General features: G+C 48.4%; 1 protein-coding gene across 1 annotated transcript in view; it reads left to right on the top strand.

Moving 5' to 3' along the window:
* CTNNBL1 (catenin beta like 1) overlaps nt 1-13,567 on the top strand; it is a 161,373-nt gene that overhangs the window by 136,968 nt on the left and 10,838 nt on the right. The gene's annotated exons all lie outside the window — the stretch shown is intronic.

The following is a 13,567-nucleotide window of genomic DNA, read 5'->3' as shown; positions in this document are numbered from 1 at the left end:
GACAAATGAGTTGACCTCTCTAAACTTTGGTTGTGTCATCTGCAAAATGGAAATAACACTTCCCTTTGGGGGTTATTATAAAGAGGAAGCATAAAGTACGGAAAGCACGTCGCTACATTTCTGAGAGCCGCTGCTGCTTGGTGTTCGTTCTTGCGCAGCTTTTAAAGTGAGCCAGGCGGCCCTTCTCCTGAGGGCATCCTCCTTGCCATCTGTCCCAGAAGGAGTGCCCCTAACAGACCAGAGTGTTGGCCCCATCATCTACTTCGTTTGAGGGGAAGCTGGAGTAGATGGCTTTTCTGAAGGCGACCGAGTAAGCTGTGGGGCGTGAGGGAGCAGCTTGCATGTAGCCGTTAGGAAACTTGGCCCGCTTCCCGCAAGATTATCTATTATCAGCGCTGAAGAGGGTGTGAAATTGATTAGCACTGACGGAGAGTAATCGCCACAGCCACTCTCCCCCGGCCTTCACAGAGTGCCTGTGTACCATGGGCACCGGGGCTCCTGCCGTTCCCTGACAAACATCTGTCTCCTTGATGCCAAGGCCGTTTTGCTGGGCACTGGCAAACATTCCAAGGCCATTAGTGCTCAGCAGCCCCAGTGTTGCTCAGAGAGACAGGGCGGGGTGGTAGGGCGAAGGATGCATTAGCGAGCAGTGCTCTCTGCCAGCACTCGGGCTCCGTCCTGGCAGGTGCAGCCGCCTGGCAGGTGTGGAGTGACTCGGAACAGAACGACCTCTTTTTCACCTCTCCTTCATGCACTCTTCTCTCTTAAGTCATAAGCAATTTGTTGCCTCACCCCACCCATCTCTGTTAAACTCAGATGTCCTGCACCCCTTGGGAGCTCAGCAAATATTTGTTGACTTGAATTGAATGCTTATTTCTCATGCATTTGATGACATTGACGGTCAGATCAGTAATGAATAAATATCTCCCGGACTTCCACACTCCACCAAGTCTGCAACAACAACAAAAAACTTAGATAGCAGGGTCGGGGACTGCCCCCAGATAAGGCAGGTCAGGTATTGACAGCTTTAGTGTCTCAGAAACCCCATCTTCCCTGTACACTTCAGATGTCCACAGGCACGGTGTGAATGGCCGTGGTTTGCAATTGACCAGGAGTCACTGGACAGAATCCAGTCATTTGGCAAATATTTCTCAGGCGCCTGCTCTCTGCAAGGCACCGGGCCAGCCACCGGCAGGGGGTGAGAGTTGGAAGTGCCCGTGGAAGAAGGGGCCCCAGGAGCGGTGCTGCTGACGAGGCCTAGAGAAGCCCAGGGATCCGGGAGCTGTGGACTGCGCCCTGCGAGACCCTCAGCTGTTTGTGTATGATGCAGGGTACGAGCTGCATGTTACAAGACAGAGATGCATCAGGCATTTCCAACTGAAGAGGAGCAGGAGCAAAGGAGGGACAGGGAGAGCCGAGTTTGGGGGCTGAGTGGGAAGTTAAACCCCAGGAGAAGAGGGTGAGAGGGGAGAATGTGGGCTCTAGAGCCCGGCTTCTTTCTGCTTTCTGACTTCGGACAAGTAGCTTAACTTCTCAGCCTTATTTTGTTGCTCAGTAGTGTTTTCTTTCTAAGGTGTATGTCCCAACCTGTGTACTTTGGTGCATTCAGAAGGTGGGATTTGGTGACCTAACACCTGAAAGCTCTTTCACAGGCCTTGGCACATAGCTGGTGGCCAGAGAACCTTTCATTGTCTCTTTAAGGACTTCTGTACCCCATCACCCTGCATACATACACACTTCCTAACTCCCCTAGGACTGCAACATTTCACATGATCCGGGTGCCTCCCGTTTCTTTAGTGTCCTCTCCCGCACCTGGGCACTCCTTCCTGCCTTAGCACCTTTGCATTTGCTTCTCCCCAATGTCCTGGCTCTTCCCTTGCTGGAGCTTCCCTCCACCTTCAGGTCTCAGCCTAAATGTCACCCCGTCAGAGAGTTTTCAGTCATCGCTGTGCGTAAAGTAGCATCACCCCAATCTCCAGGGCACTTCATCACCTCTCAGTATTTGTTTATTCTCTGTCTCTGGGGCTGTAATCTCTCTTGTTCCTCATTTTCTCAGGACTTACATAGTGATTGACATGCACTAAATGAAGGACCATCACTTATGAGATGAAATTAGTATTTGTCCCTGAGTATTAAGGAAAATTGAAGGTCTGAGGGTTTTTCCCTACATTGTTCCTTAACTCTCATTTTTAACCCTCTTTTTTGGTTTGCTCTATGATTAGCCTCATCATCAAAAGTATCTCAGGACCTCTGTCTAGGTTCTGTGGCCTACCTGTGGCGGTGTTCAGTAAGGTGAAACACGCCTATTTAGAAGAGTCTACAGGACAAGCTGGTAACTATATACACATTCACATTACTGCAATAATCTGTGACTGGCAGAGACTTCCACATCTGGGGCCGTGGCCCACTGCATTGGCATGTCTTCTGTGACTGCCCGATTCAGGGCCACAGTGTATCTGGACATGCCCTTGGGGCTCCTGGTTAACAAGATTTGACCTGAACTTTTAAAGGGCATGTAATTCTTAGACTCTTCTAGTGAGCCTCACTTCTCCGTGATCTGTAAATATTCAGGATGCTTGTCTCAGCAGATTTCACCTGACTCCCAAACCAACACCAAGCCCGGAAAACAGCAAGGTCCCTGTTATTGGGAAGATGTCCTGACTTCTCGTTGGTTCCTTCTGGCTTCTCTTGGTTAAATGTACAGAGATGCCTGGCTTCTGACTGTCAGAGTGAGACATAATTATATAGGTACTGGCAGGGATTTTAAGAGGGAGGAGAGCCTTGGAGAGAGGTTTCCCTTTTTTAGTTCCTGGGAAAATTATACTCAGCAGGTTTATTCAATAAAGTGTTCTCACCACATACTTTGCACTATAATGACTTACAAATTGCATGCTAATTTTGCCACAGTTAAATCATTCTAGGCTTTATCCTGGAAAGAGAAAGATGGACTCCTTGTAATGAAACAGTATCCACAGGACTTGATGTCTGGAACAGACTTGGACTATTTCCTTAGCATTTGAAACTCATTTAAAGATCTCTACAGAGCTGGGGGAGCACAGGAGTGGATGCGTGCAGAACGTGATCCTAGAGCAGTGGGGAAGGATGTAGGACAGGAGAAGTAGGAGACTGCCATTGATTCTTCTGCTAACTGGGCGGCAGGCTTCTGGGATGCGCTTTAAAAAGAGAATCCTGCTGAGAGTTCCTCCGGCTGTTCTTTAAGCCAGTCGTTCCCAGACTCTCTCTGTTCAAGAATTTGCCAGGACACAGCTGATAGCCAGTAGAAGCCAGTGATGGTGGGGGAGGGTGTGTCCTGATGCTTTGTCCTCTCTTTTAGATGCCCGCTGACGTAGCCATGTGCACGTTTACCCTCTGTAACCCCCCTGCCTGCCCCCTTCCCAGTCCGTCATCCTTTCTGCCATAGAAGGGAAGTCAGAGGAGCTCAGTTCTGATCCTGTGCTGCTGCCACTTACCTCGCAGTGTGGCCCTGCATGCTCTGTTTGGCTTTTGTCATCCTCCCTGCCTTCCTGTTCCAGCGGGGTTCATAGGCTCTAGGGCTGTGCGCCGGGGACTCCCGGGTGTCTGTTGACTCTCATAGCCCCTCCCACGGGCCATCACGCAGAGGCTTTTGTGGCTCAGCCAGTCCAAAGCCTGGTCTGTGGCCCTATCCGTGTATCATCCCCTCCCCTCCTTCACCGCACCGGGGCCAGGCACCAGTTTCACCAGGTCAGAAACCTGCGCTACATCTCTTTCCTCCTTTCTGCCCGCTGGGTCCGTCTGGTAAGTTTTACCTCTGATCTCTGTGCATCCTCTTCGTGTTCCCTGTCCTCACTACCACCGTGGACACTTGGGCAGCCAGCATCTTTTCTTCTTGTAGGAGTGCAGCACCCTCCTCGCTAACCTGTTTCCTCTTCGATCCATTTCTTACACAGTAACCAGAGATTTTTTTGAAACTGAAAATGCAGCTGTGCTACTCACCTACCCAAACCCAGTACACAGTGGCTCTGTGTTACCTGGGGATATGCTCTACATTCCTTCCAGGCCTTGCTAGGCCTCTCCCACCGGGGCCCCTGCCTGCCCCTGCCTCCCCACCTCAGGGCTGCATCCCTTACCGCCCCTCCCCTTGTGACGTGCAAAAACAGCTCTGTACCACCTGTGCCTTCCTAACCTTTCTCTTCTCTGCCCAGAATACCTCTCCGTACCATGTTTCCCACAGCCATCTCCTGCAGCTGGCTAATTCCTCTGTATCCTCAAGAGCTTTGGCAGAAAAGTCTGTCAATAGATGCATGTTGAGTGTGTACCAAGCATGCTGCCTAGTGTTGCTGGGCCAGTGCCTGCAGAAAGCGTCCCAGCCCCCATGCTGCTCCCCCCACCCCTGTGCTCTGTGCTCCCTGTGCGCAGCAGCTTGCAAGCCGTAGACCCAAGTCTTGCCTCTGCTTCAGTTTCCTCGTCAGGAAAAGGGGGAGAATGGTAATACCTATATTGAAGGGTTACAGGGAAGATGAAATAGATCAATATACAGAAATCACTTGGAACAGTTTCTGGCACAATCAAGTATGCCATAAGTGGTAGCTATTATTGTAAGTGTTTTTGGCCTGTATACTTGTCTCTCTCTCTCTCTAAAGCTGAGGCTCCACAAGCCTGTCCTGATCTTCCTTCCTCGGCACCTCCAACAGGATTGTTATTTTCTGGCCTTGTGTTCTTGTACCTGCTGTCACAGAAGCTCCGGTTCTCTCAAGCCTGGCTTATATGTTTTCAAGATTCAGATGAGCAGTCATGGGTATTTTTTGTTTTGTTTTGTTTTTTCAGTAAATTTAGAAATGTAGAAATGGAAGACACACGCATCATGGAGACATGGTAGCTGGAAGGAAGCGTGAATCCTGAGGTCATACGGCCCAAGGTTGAATCTCAGCTCAGCCACACACGACCTCTGTTTTGGGGGAGATGACTTGTCCTTTGCGTGTTTTAGTTTTCACAGTGACTTTACCATTTTAAAGATTAATGAGATTGTTTATAGCAACGAGTCACAAGCATGTGTGCTAGGGTTGGCCTAACACATAGTCAGTTCTCCACCGTGGACAAGGGTCTGGCCTGAGGTTCTTGGACCCTTATCAGAGTTTCTGCCAGTTAGTTACGCATTCTCCCCTCCCCCCCAAAATCCCTTTTGTTATTTCTTCAGCCTCGGTTTCCCCAGCTAAAAATGACTGGCCGTCTCTAGGATCCTTCTCTAATAGTCTGCCCTATTTTAGAAGCTCTTAGAAGAAGGTTTCGTTTGCTGGTGTTGTGTGCACCCCACCCCCACACCCCAACACACACAGCTCCACTTACCTGTCTCTCCCGTGGCTTAAACTCTTCCCTTGCTTTTGAAGAAAAAAGAGATGGGCCTTTTGTAAATGGTGGGGTGTTCTTACCCATGACTACAGACCATAACTGTGACCCATCGGGGCTCTGAGTCACGTCCCCTCTTATTAAGGCAAGAGGAATTCTTATTGGCTACATAGCAGCTTCTTTTATGACTGTCTCCTTCCATCAGCGAGGGGCAGCTCGCTGCCTGTCAGGGGCAGATTAGAAATGGCATCCACATGCTCATTTGGAGGCTTGTGACTTGCCTGCTGAGAGAGATAGAGGCTCGTGGAAAGGTGGTGATTCGGTAGTGCTCCTGACGACAGATTAACATTTAAAGTGAGGATATGGCTGGGGGAGGGGAAAACAACACACAGCCCTGCAGAAATGGCACCTTGACACCACACGTACCACCTCCTTGTGTATCTTTGGAGATGAATCTGTTGATTTTAGCAGTCCCCAAACAGGCTTATGCTGCTGTGAATTGCAATCTGTTCTACTTAATGCGCCATTCACTGAATTACCATCTAAGTTTTTATTCTAGCCTTCTCTCGTGGAATGAGCAACACAAAACCTTTCCGAGTGTCTTCCGTTTTTTTCAACTCTTCCAAATTGCATGTGGAATTTGCTAGCCTAGTTGTAGATTCACACACACACACACACACAAACACACACACACACGTGCACCTTTTTTTAAAAAAAAAAAAGATTTATTTATTTATCTGAGAGAGAACATGCTTGCAAAGAGAGAGCACAAGCAGGGGGAGCGGCAGAGGGAGAGGGAGAAGCAGACTCCCCTCTGAGGAGGGAGCCTGATGCAGGGCTCAATCCCAGGACCCGGTGATCATGACCTGAGCCGAAAGCAGACACTTACTTAACCAGCCACCCAGACCCCCTTTGCCTTTTTTTAAATTTCTATTTATTTATTTTTTAATTCCTTTAATTTACAAGGAAAAGACAGGCCCAGGAAGACACCAGAGGACCACACATTTAATATAGCTGGTTTGCATTAGACCCTAGATAGGGCATCAAGAAAAAAATGCTCTTTGTTCATATGTTAATAATGGAAAAGGTCTATAAAACAAAGTTTTTCCTTCTTTGGACTGTGAAAGGTATCACAGGCTTGGAGCCAAACTGTGTGTGTTTTATCCTGTCTTCAACTCTTACTCAACCATGAGCTTTGTGGCCTTCTGAGACATTCCACCTCTGTAAGCCTTCCTTTCCCGTCTGAAAGGCGGACACAAAGTTCCCAACTCCTCATGAGGAAAAATCCATGAAAGTGCTTAGCCCAGCACCTGGCACACAGTGAGGACTCAGGAAAGGTTGCTGTTGTCATTTTCCATGTGCTACATCCCATCTCTTGCCAGAGTGAAAGGACAAATAAAAAAAGGTCTTGGACTAGGAAATCATGTTCCACCAGAGTCTTTAACCGAAACTCAGTGACAATCATTTGACATCTGTCTCAGTTTTTCCATCTGTGGAATCTGGAAATGATATTTGAAATGTGCATACCCAACACAGGGCATAGTGAGGTTAATGAAGATACTTTGCTCTCAAAAGTAGAAAGTGCTGGGACGCCTGGGTGGCTCAGTTGGTTGGACGACTGCCTTCGGCTCAGGGCGTGATCCTGGAGTCCCGGGATCGAGTCCCACATCAGGCTCCCAGCTCCATGGGGAGTCTGCTTCGCTCTCTGACCTTCTCCCCTCTCATGCTCTCTCTCACTGTCTCTCTCTCTCAAATAAATAAATAAAATCTTTAAAAAAAAAAAAGTAGAAAGTGCTTCTGTGGATGTCGAGTTGTCATAGCTTCACAAAGAGGACCGTCACCTTCACTCGCCACAGCGGTGAGAGTTGAATGAATTTGTGGAAGACTTCCTTTACATCTTAACTCACCTGTCTCATTTTAGATGTAGTTTAGTGTACACACACATTTTCACTCTGAAATTTTTTAAAGTAGGTATGTTTACGATACTTGAGGAAGTTACTGGATTGTTGGAATTTCTCTTTAATCTCTGTTAATCGTATTGCCTTTTGAAGAACACTCGATTTTCATGTCTAGATTGTTTAAAGATGTCCTGCCCAATGTAGCAGCAGATCCAGGGCTCTCATCTCTTTGGGACGAGGAAGTCTAATTTACTGTGAGAGAATGAGCTCGTTGTCAGTGCTGACCACTACGTCATGTCAGGGTGACGCTCCCTGTCTCCTACCTGAGGCCTTTGTCACAGTGGCTCTTCTGACTGTCTGGGAGCACCACCAGTCAACAGCTTCAGTCCGTCCATACCGACACCCAGATACAAGCAGAAATCCATCCTGTCTGGTGATGGAGATGGCTCAGTTCTAGATTTGCCCTGGTTTATCAAAGCTGAAAGGAGCCATCTAGAGCACAAGATCAGGGAAGACAGTTGGCGCCTCCTGCCACTCCCCACCCTGCCGTCAGCGCAGACACAGCTTAACTGGTCTCAGGGCTCCTCCTGCACAAGCTCCCGTTAGTCCCCCAGCCCTTTTCCACGTTGAGCACTTGACAGCCACTGAGGTGCGTGAGAGTGGGCGCTCCAGGTGAAACCTGTTTTCCTTCCCTGATCCAGGGCAGGCTTCTCGTTTCCAAGCAAAGAAGCCAAGGCCATGAAAAGTTAGATGACCTCTCTAAGGACACCAGTAAGTTAGCAAGTGTTAGTTTGTTTAGTACTCTGTCCAATCTTGGCAGAGGAACCTGTTTGTAGAATTAATACATCATCATTGTCTAAAACCCAGTGTCTAAATGCTTCTTGTAATGTCAAAACCCAGTGTCTAAATGCTTCTTGTAATGTCAAAGGATCTCTTAAGAGGGAAAGAAGGCAAGGGAGGTTAGGTATCTTTTTAGAATGGGCCTATTATACTCATGTTTGGGCCTGTTAGACTCATGTTACTAGGTTTGGTGCCCACGTGCTGAGGCTGGGGAGCTGCAGGTTTAATCTCTGCGTGGGCCAGCCAGCCTCACTCTTTTCCTTGTCGGTCGCTTTGAAGGATGTCTCACTGGTCAGTGGGGCAGAAGTCACTTGCTCCCTACCGCTAGTGAGGCAAGACTACTTACGTGCTACTAGTATGTAACCATCAGAGTTTTCTAAATCGGACTCCTTCAGTTCTTCCAGAGCCTTCTGTGAGGAAAATAAGACAGTAGGGAAAAGCTTGTGGTGATGCTAGAATGTTAATGTTACTTTTCTGTTACTTCAGAGACTGAATCCTAGCCAGATGATCATGAGTTGGGTTGTACCGGCAGCTATCTTGGAGTCTCAGACAGCCGAGAAGTCTTTCCACGGTTAGGTCCACTTCCTTATCTCCACATCAGTTTTTTTAATCTGGTATTTTAGAATCCAGAAAGGAGTCAGAAATTCATTAATCCATTTATAATAAAGGTTATATATGATCCTCCTCCTTCTTAAGACAGACCAAAACTCGAGAATATATTCCAAAAGAACTGTCCCCAAACTTACTTTCTTTTTTTTTTTTTTTGAGATTTTTTATTTATTTATTTGACAGACAGAGATAACAGTAGGCGGGGACAGGGGGTGGGGGGAAGCATGCTCCCTGCTAAGCAGAGAGCCCAGTCCAGGGCTCGATCCCAGGACCCTGGGATCATGACCTGAGCAAACGCAGAGGCGCAGAGGCTTTAACTTACTGCATCCAGGCGTCCCTCCCCAAACTTTCTTATTTGCTATCAGAATGATACATAACCATCCTGCTTCTTTTATTTCCCTTTAAACACTGAGTACACGTTTCCGCTCAACTTTTCTGAATCCAGTCAGCAGTAAATATTCCCTGCCACGGAGTCGTACCAGGCTAGATAAGGTGCTATCCTGACAGCAGTCACCTTCTCTGCTTGCTGGTTTCTATGATGCTTCTGAAACTGTCAGGGCAGAGACTTCGTCTTAGAAGCCAATCTCTGTTTCATCTTTGTGCATGTTCAGCCCAGCGATGGTGATGCCTTTCTTGGAGATGAGCTAAAGCTGCATCTCAGATCTACATTTGAAATTTTCCCTTTCAAATCATCTGGCCGTATATCTAAAAGTAGAATGTTGACTTGAACGTTGTCAGAGTCTTGAAGTTCTAAGGAGAGAGACAAAAATGGAGTTTGGCATTGGTCTCTTGGGTCCGTCCTTTCTGGATGACAATATTTAGAGAAATGGGAAGGTACAGTATGTGCCTGTCTGGTTAAAAGAAGATGAGATCGTAGGGGAGAGTGTGGAAAAGGAAAAAGCACCAGGAAGGAAGAAACTTAATTTTGCTGTGCTCCATTCTTGAGCCTCTACCACTCTTAGTGAGCATCTTTGTTCTCGCAAACAGCTCCAAAACCTGCACCCACGCAAACATGGCAGCATGAAACTCGGGTTTGAGTCTTGGTTTTGAGTCCCAGTTCTGCCACCCACTGGCCTTGGGGAGACTGCTCTGCCGAGTCCCGTTTCCTCCAATATTTGTGAGAAGCAAAGGAATTTAAATGCACTTAGACTCGGTCTGACACACAACGAGCCCTCTGTAAACACTGGCTGGCCCTCTGAGGTGGATGGATGGTGGCGGCAGAGGTCTGTATTCAGACGGCCTCCCACAGTGCCTCATCTGTAGCAATCAATCAAAAATAATATCATCTGCCGACAGCCAGGGTCTTTATAAGCAAAAAACCACACTCCCTTCCTCCTTTCTAACCTTTCTTTTAGTGATACTGATGTTCCACTGTTGATCTCTCTCACCATAGCCAAGCTGACTTTTCCGTGCCTTGATCCATGCTGTTTCTCCTTCTGCTTAGAATGCTCTTTCCAGCCTATCAGACTCCTACAGAGTCCACCTCAAATGTACATTTCCTGAAGTCTTTTGACCCCTCCAGACAGACAAAGTGTGTCCTGGGTGCCCACAGCATGTGGTACCATTTGAGAGGCCCTTGATCATAGGCATTATTACATTTTTAAAAATTAGTAATTTGACAATGTTATTAGGCTATAATCTCCTTGACGATGTGGACTCTTAATTCATCATCCAGTACCTGGCCCACCTTTTGGTGTTCAGGAAATCTTTATTAGGTGGACAAACGAAATGTGTTCCTCTCCCAGTTTCCATGTTTGCAAACCTCTAAGGGCTTCATCACCTCTTCTCTCCTCCGTCTGATCAGCTCCTCACGGAGGCTGGTACTGCAGGCTCCCAGCCATGCACTCTGCTTGCCTCTCAGGGCTGTGAGCCGGCGCGTCTGTCACACAGGAGTTGCCTGTTCCCCTGTTTGACGTTTTCCTGCACAGGCAGCCTGCAGCCCTTTTTTTTTTTTTTAATTTTTTTAATTTTTTTTTTTTAAGATTTTATTTACTTATTTGACAGACAGAGATCACAAGTGGTCAGAGAGGCAGGCAGAGAGAGAGGAGGAAGCAGGCTCCCTGCCGAGCAGAGAGCCTGACAAGGGGCTTGATCTTAGGACCCCAAGACCATGACGAGCTGAAGGCAGAGGCTTAACCCACTGAGCCACCCATGCGCCCCAGCCTGCAGCCCATTGTGTCTCAGTTCTCTCGCCAGGGTTCAGGCCCCCATCAGCTGGTCCACCATGGTCCTGTCCCTCACCACGTCTGATGCTTCCCCCCTCCCCATCCACGGGAGTCTTAGCACACACAGCTCCTTAAGCAGCACTGAACTTCTAGCTGCGTTTCCCAGTCCTGTTTGACAAATGCTTTCCAAGAGCCTCCTGTGCTCAAAGTGGTATGCGAGGTGCTTTCTAGGACACAAAGAAGAGTGAAACACAGCTCTTGCTTCTAAGGAGCCTACATGTGAGAGGCACACATCAGAATAACTGCTGGAAGGCGGGTCATGGGAGGTGCCGTAAATGGATAAATCAAAGTCTTGGGGGTTTTCCGGACTGAAAAATCCTAGTAGTTGGAAAAGTTTACAAGTTGGAAAACTTTGAAAAGTTTTCAAAACTCTCAGGAAAATTTTTGAAAGCAATATCCCATTATAGACTTTAACTATGTTATGATAGAGATTAGGAGGTGGGACTAGTACCAACATCGCCAACAACGGTGAAGAGACAGAGAGCAGAGGGCAGGCCTGTCTGTTCTGTGTGCAAGGCAGGGGGGCTGGGGGGGGTTGCTGGTGAGCAGAGAGCAATGAGCCGCACGAGGTCTCAGACCCCTGGAAGGCCTCATCCTTAAGGCCTTCATTCTGCTGTCTCTCAGGAGCTGGAAAGGCTGCCCGGGAGTCACTTCCTCCAGGTGCCCTTCTGTCTTAGCCAACCCTGATCAGCACCCACTACCTGTCATTATCTTTAATATCATATTACTCTCTGGTCATTTCCTGGGTCCCTATGGCCTCCCCAGACAGTCGGCCCCTCCATGACTAAGACCAGAGCATCCCCTTACCTCCATTTTCATTCTTTTTCTGCCTTAAGTCAATGCTTAGAATGGCACCCTTGCTGCTGGGTGCTTACCTGGGCTGGGATCTGAGCACTTGGTGTTACGTTAATCATCTGCACCTCAGAGGTGAATCAGACAGGATTCCCATCCCCAGGGGGTCCATATTCTAGTAACTGGTAATCATGTAATTACAGGCAACTTACTTAACCTCTGTGTGCCTTTGATTCTGATTTGTACGATGGGATTAATAATCCCCTCCCTGCTCTCTTTAAATGTGGTAGTCAGAACCATATATATAATGACACTTTAAACTCTACAGCATTATAGAAATGTAAAGTATTAGCAGCAAATGCTTTTTGCATGAGTGGAAGTCTGGAGTGATTTTGCTTCCTGTGCCCCCAGCTGCTGAACACTTAGGAGTTCTGGAGCAGGAAGTTACAATTATGAGTAAATGAGAAAGTAAAGAGACCCTTCTATTTTTAAACTCCTCGGACATCAGTCCAGTGCTCCATGACTACCTCATGGACATTAACACCATTACCAGATTACCAAGGAATTTGCTACTAAATGAAGCTAGGAATTAGCGGTGCTGATTTGCCAGACAGTGCAGCCCTCCTTTGCCTCAGACAGAGGCCTTTAGGAGCGAGATGAAAAGTAGCCTTGTGTTGCTACAGGCCGGCCCCTTGGGCAAATAAAGAAGAGCATTATCTGCGTCTAAATAGTCTCTAAGGGTTCTCTTTGGAGATTGATGACCAAGCGGTAAGTCCTCCAAGTTTGGGAGAGTGGAAAGCAGGGTCCCAGGGGCTTCTATCAGTGACAGGAGCCCGAGCTGTCAGAGGGAACCGCAGCCATAAAACTACTGACAGAATTAAGAAATGGATTGTTGTCATCAAAAGCATGTGTCAAGCACCTGTCTTCTCAAGCCAGTCTGCCAGTCACATGGAACGCGTCCGACTCCCAGTTCTTACTCCTGAGAGCCGACAGCCCAAAACAGAGATGTCTTTTCCCTTTCGTTCAGTGTGTGGATGTTTACTGAGTGGAGACATGAAGACAGAATTCAGTCCCTGCCTTACAGAGTTCATAGTCCACCCTTGTGAAATGAAGGGAGTTGGAGACGGGCGTTCACAACGGAGGAGGGTTACGGTGGGGATCCGTGCGAGCGTGGCGTGTGGGAGCAGGTCGTGTGCGGGAGAGGCGTGTGGAGAGGAGCAGTGTTAGCCTTGTCATCAGGGAAGGCAAGCATAGAGGCAGCACTGGCCTCGGAGATACCCAAGGATCCCGAGGAGGGAAGGCAGGGAAGAGGAGCTCTGGTGGCAGAGGCGGTGATAATCTGCTGGCTGGGGGGCTCGGGCATGCTGGTGGACTTGTCCTACCATGGTGCCGGTCACACGGCTCTGAGCGCACCAGAAGCCGGTACGCGGTGCACTTTAGACGGGCAAATTGTGTGGTATGTGAATTGTATCTCAGTAAAGCTGTTTAAGAAAAGAATCTGCTAAAGAGGAATACATCTGGGGACAGCAAGACGGATAGGTCTGGAGTTGCAGCGGTTGAGGAAGGAGACTCCTGTCACTCGTCGGGGTGTCGGCCTAGGGGAGTGCCTGCGGGTGAAGCGCCACCGAAGGGGTGGTGGCGTTTTGCTGCTGATGTGGTGTGAGCCCGAGGGGCGCGCGTACGGCACAGTCGCCCTCAGCCTCACCAGGGCAGCAAGACAGACTTGTGGACACGGCACCACTCCTCCCAAGTTCCACCTGACTGGGAAGGGAAAGAGATCCACAGGTCTTCTAGAGAGGTGATATACGGGGGCCAGAAACAAAGAGTGAAGAATGGCTGGAAGCAGATACAGCTGAGATTTGTGTCCCTGTCAGCTTA

This window comes from Neovison vison, chromosome 8 (genome assembly GCF_020171115.1).
Source record: "Neovison vison isolate M4711 chromosome 8, ASM_NN_V1, whole genome shotgun sequence".
Classification (NCBI taxonomy): domain Eukaryota; kingdom Metazoa; phylum Chordata; class Mammalia; order Carnivora; family Mustelidae; genus Neogale; species Neogale vison.
Note: the sequence above shows the minus strand (reverse complement) of the source record. Positions and strands in the feature narration are given on the sequence as shown.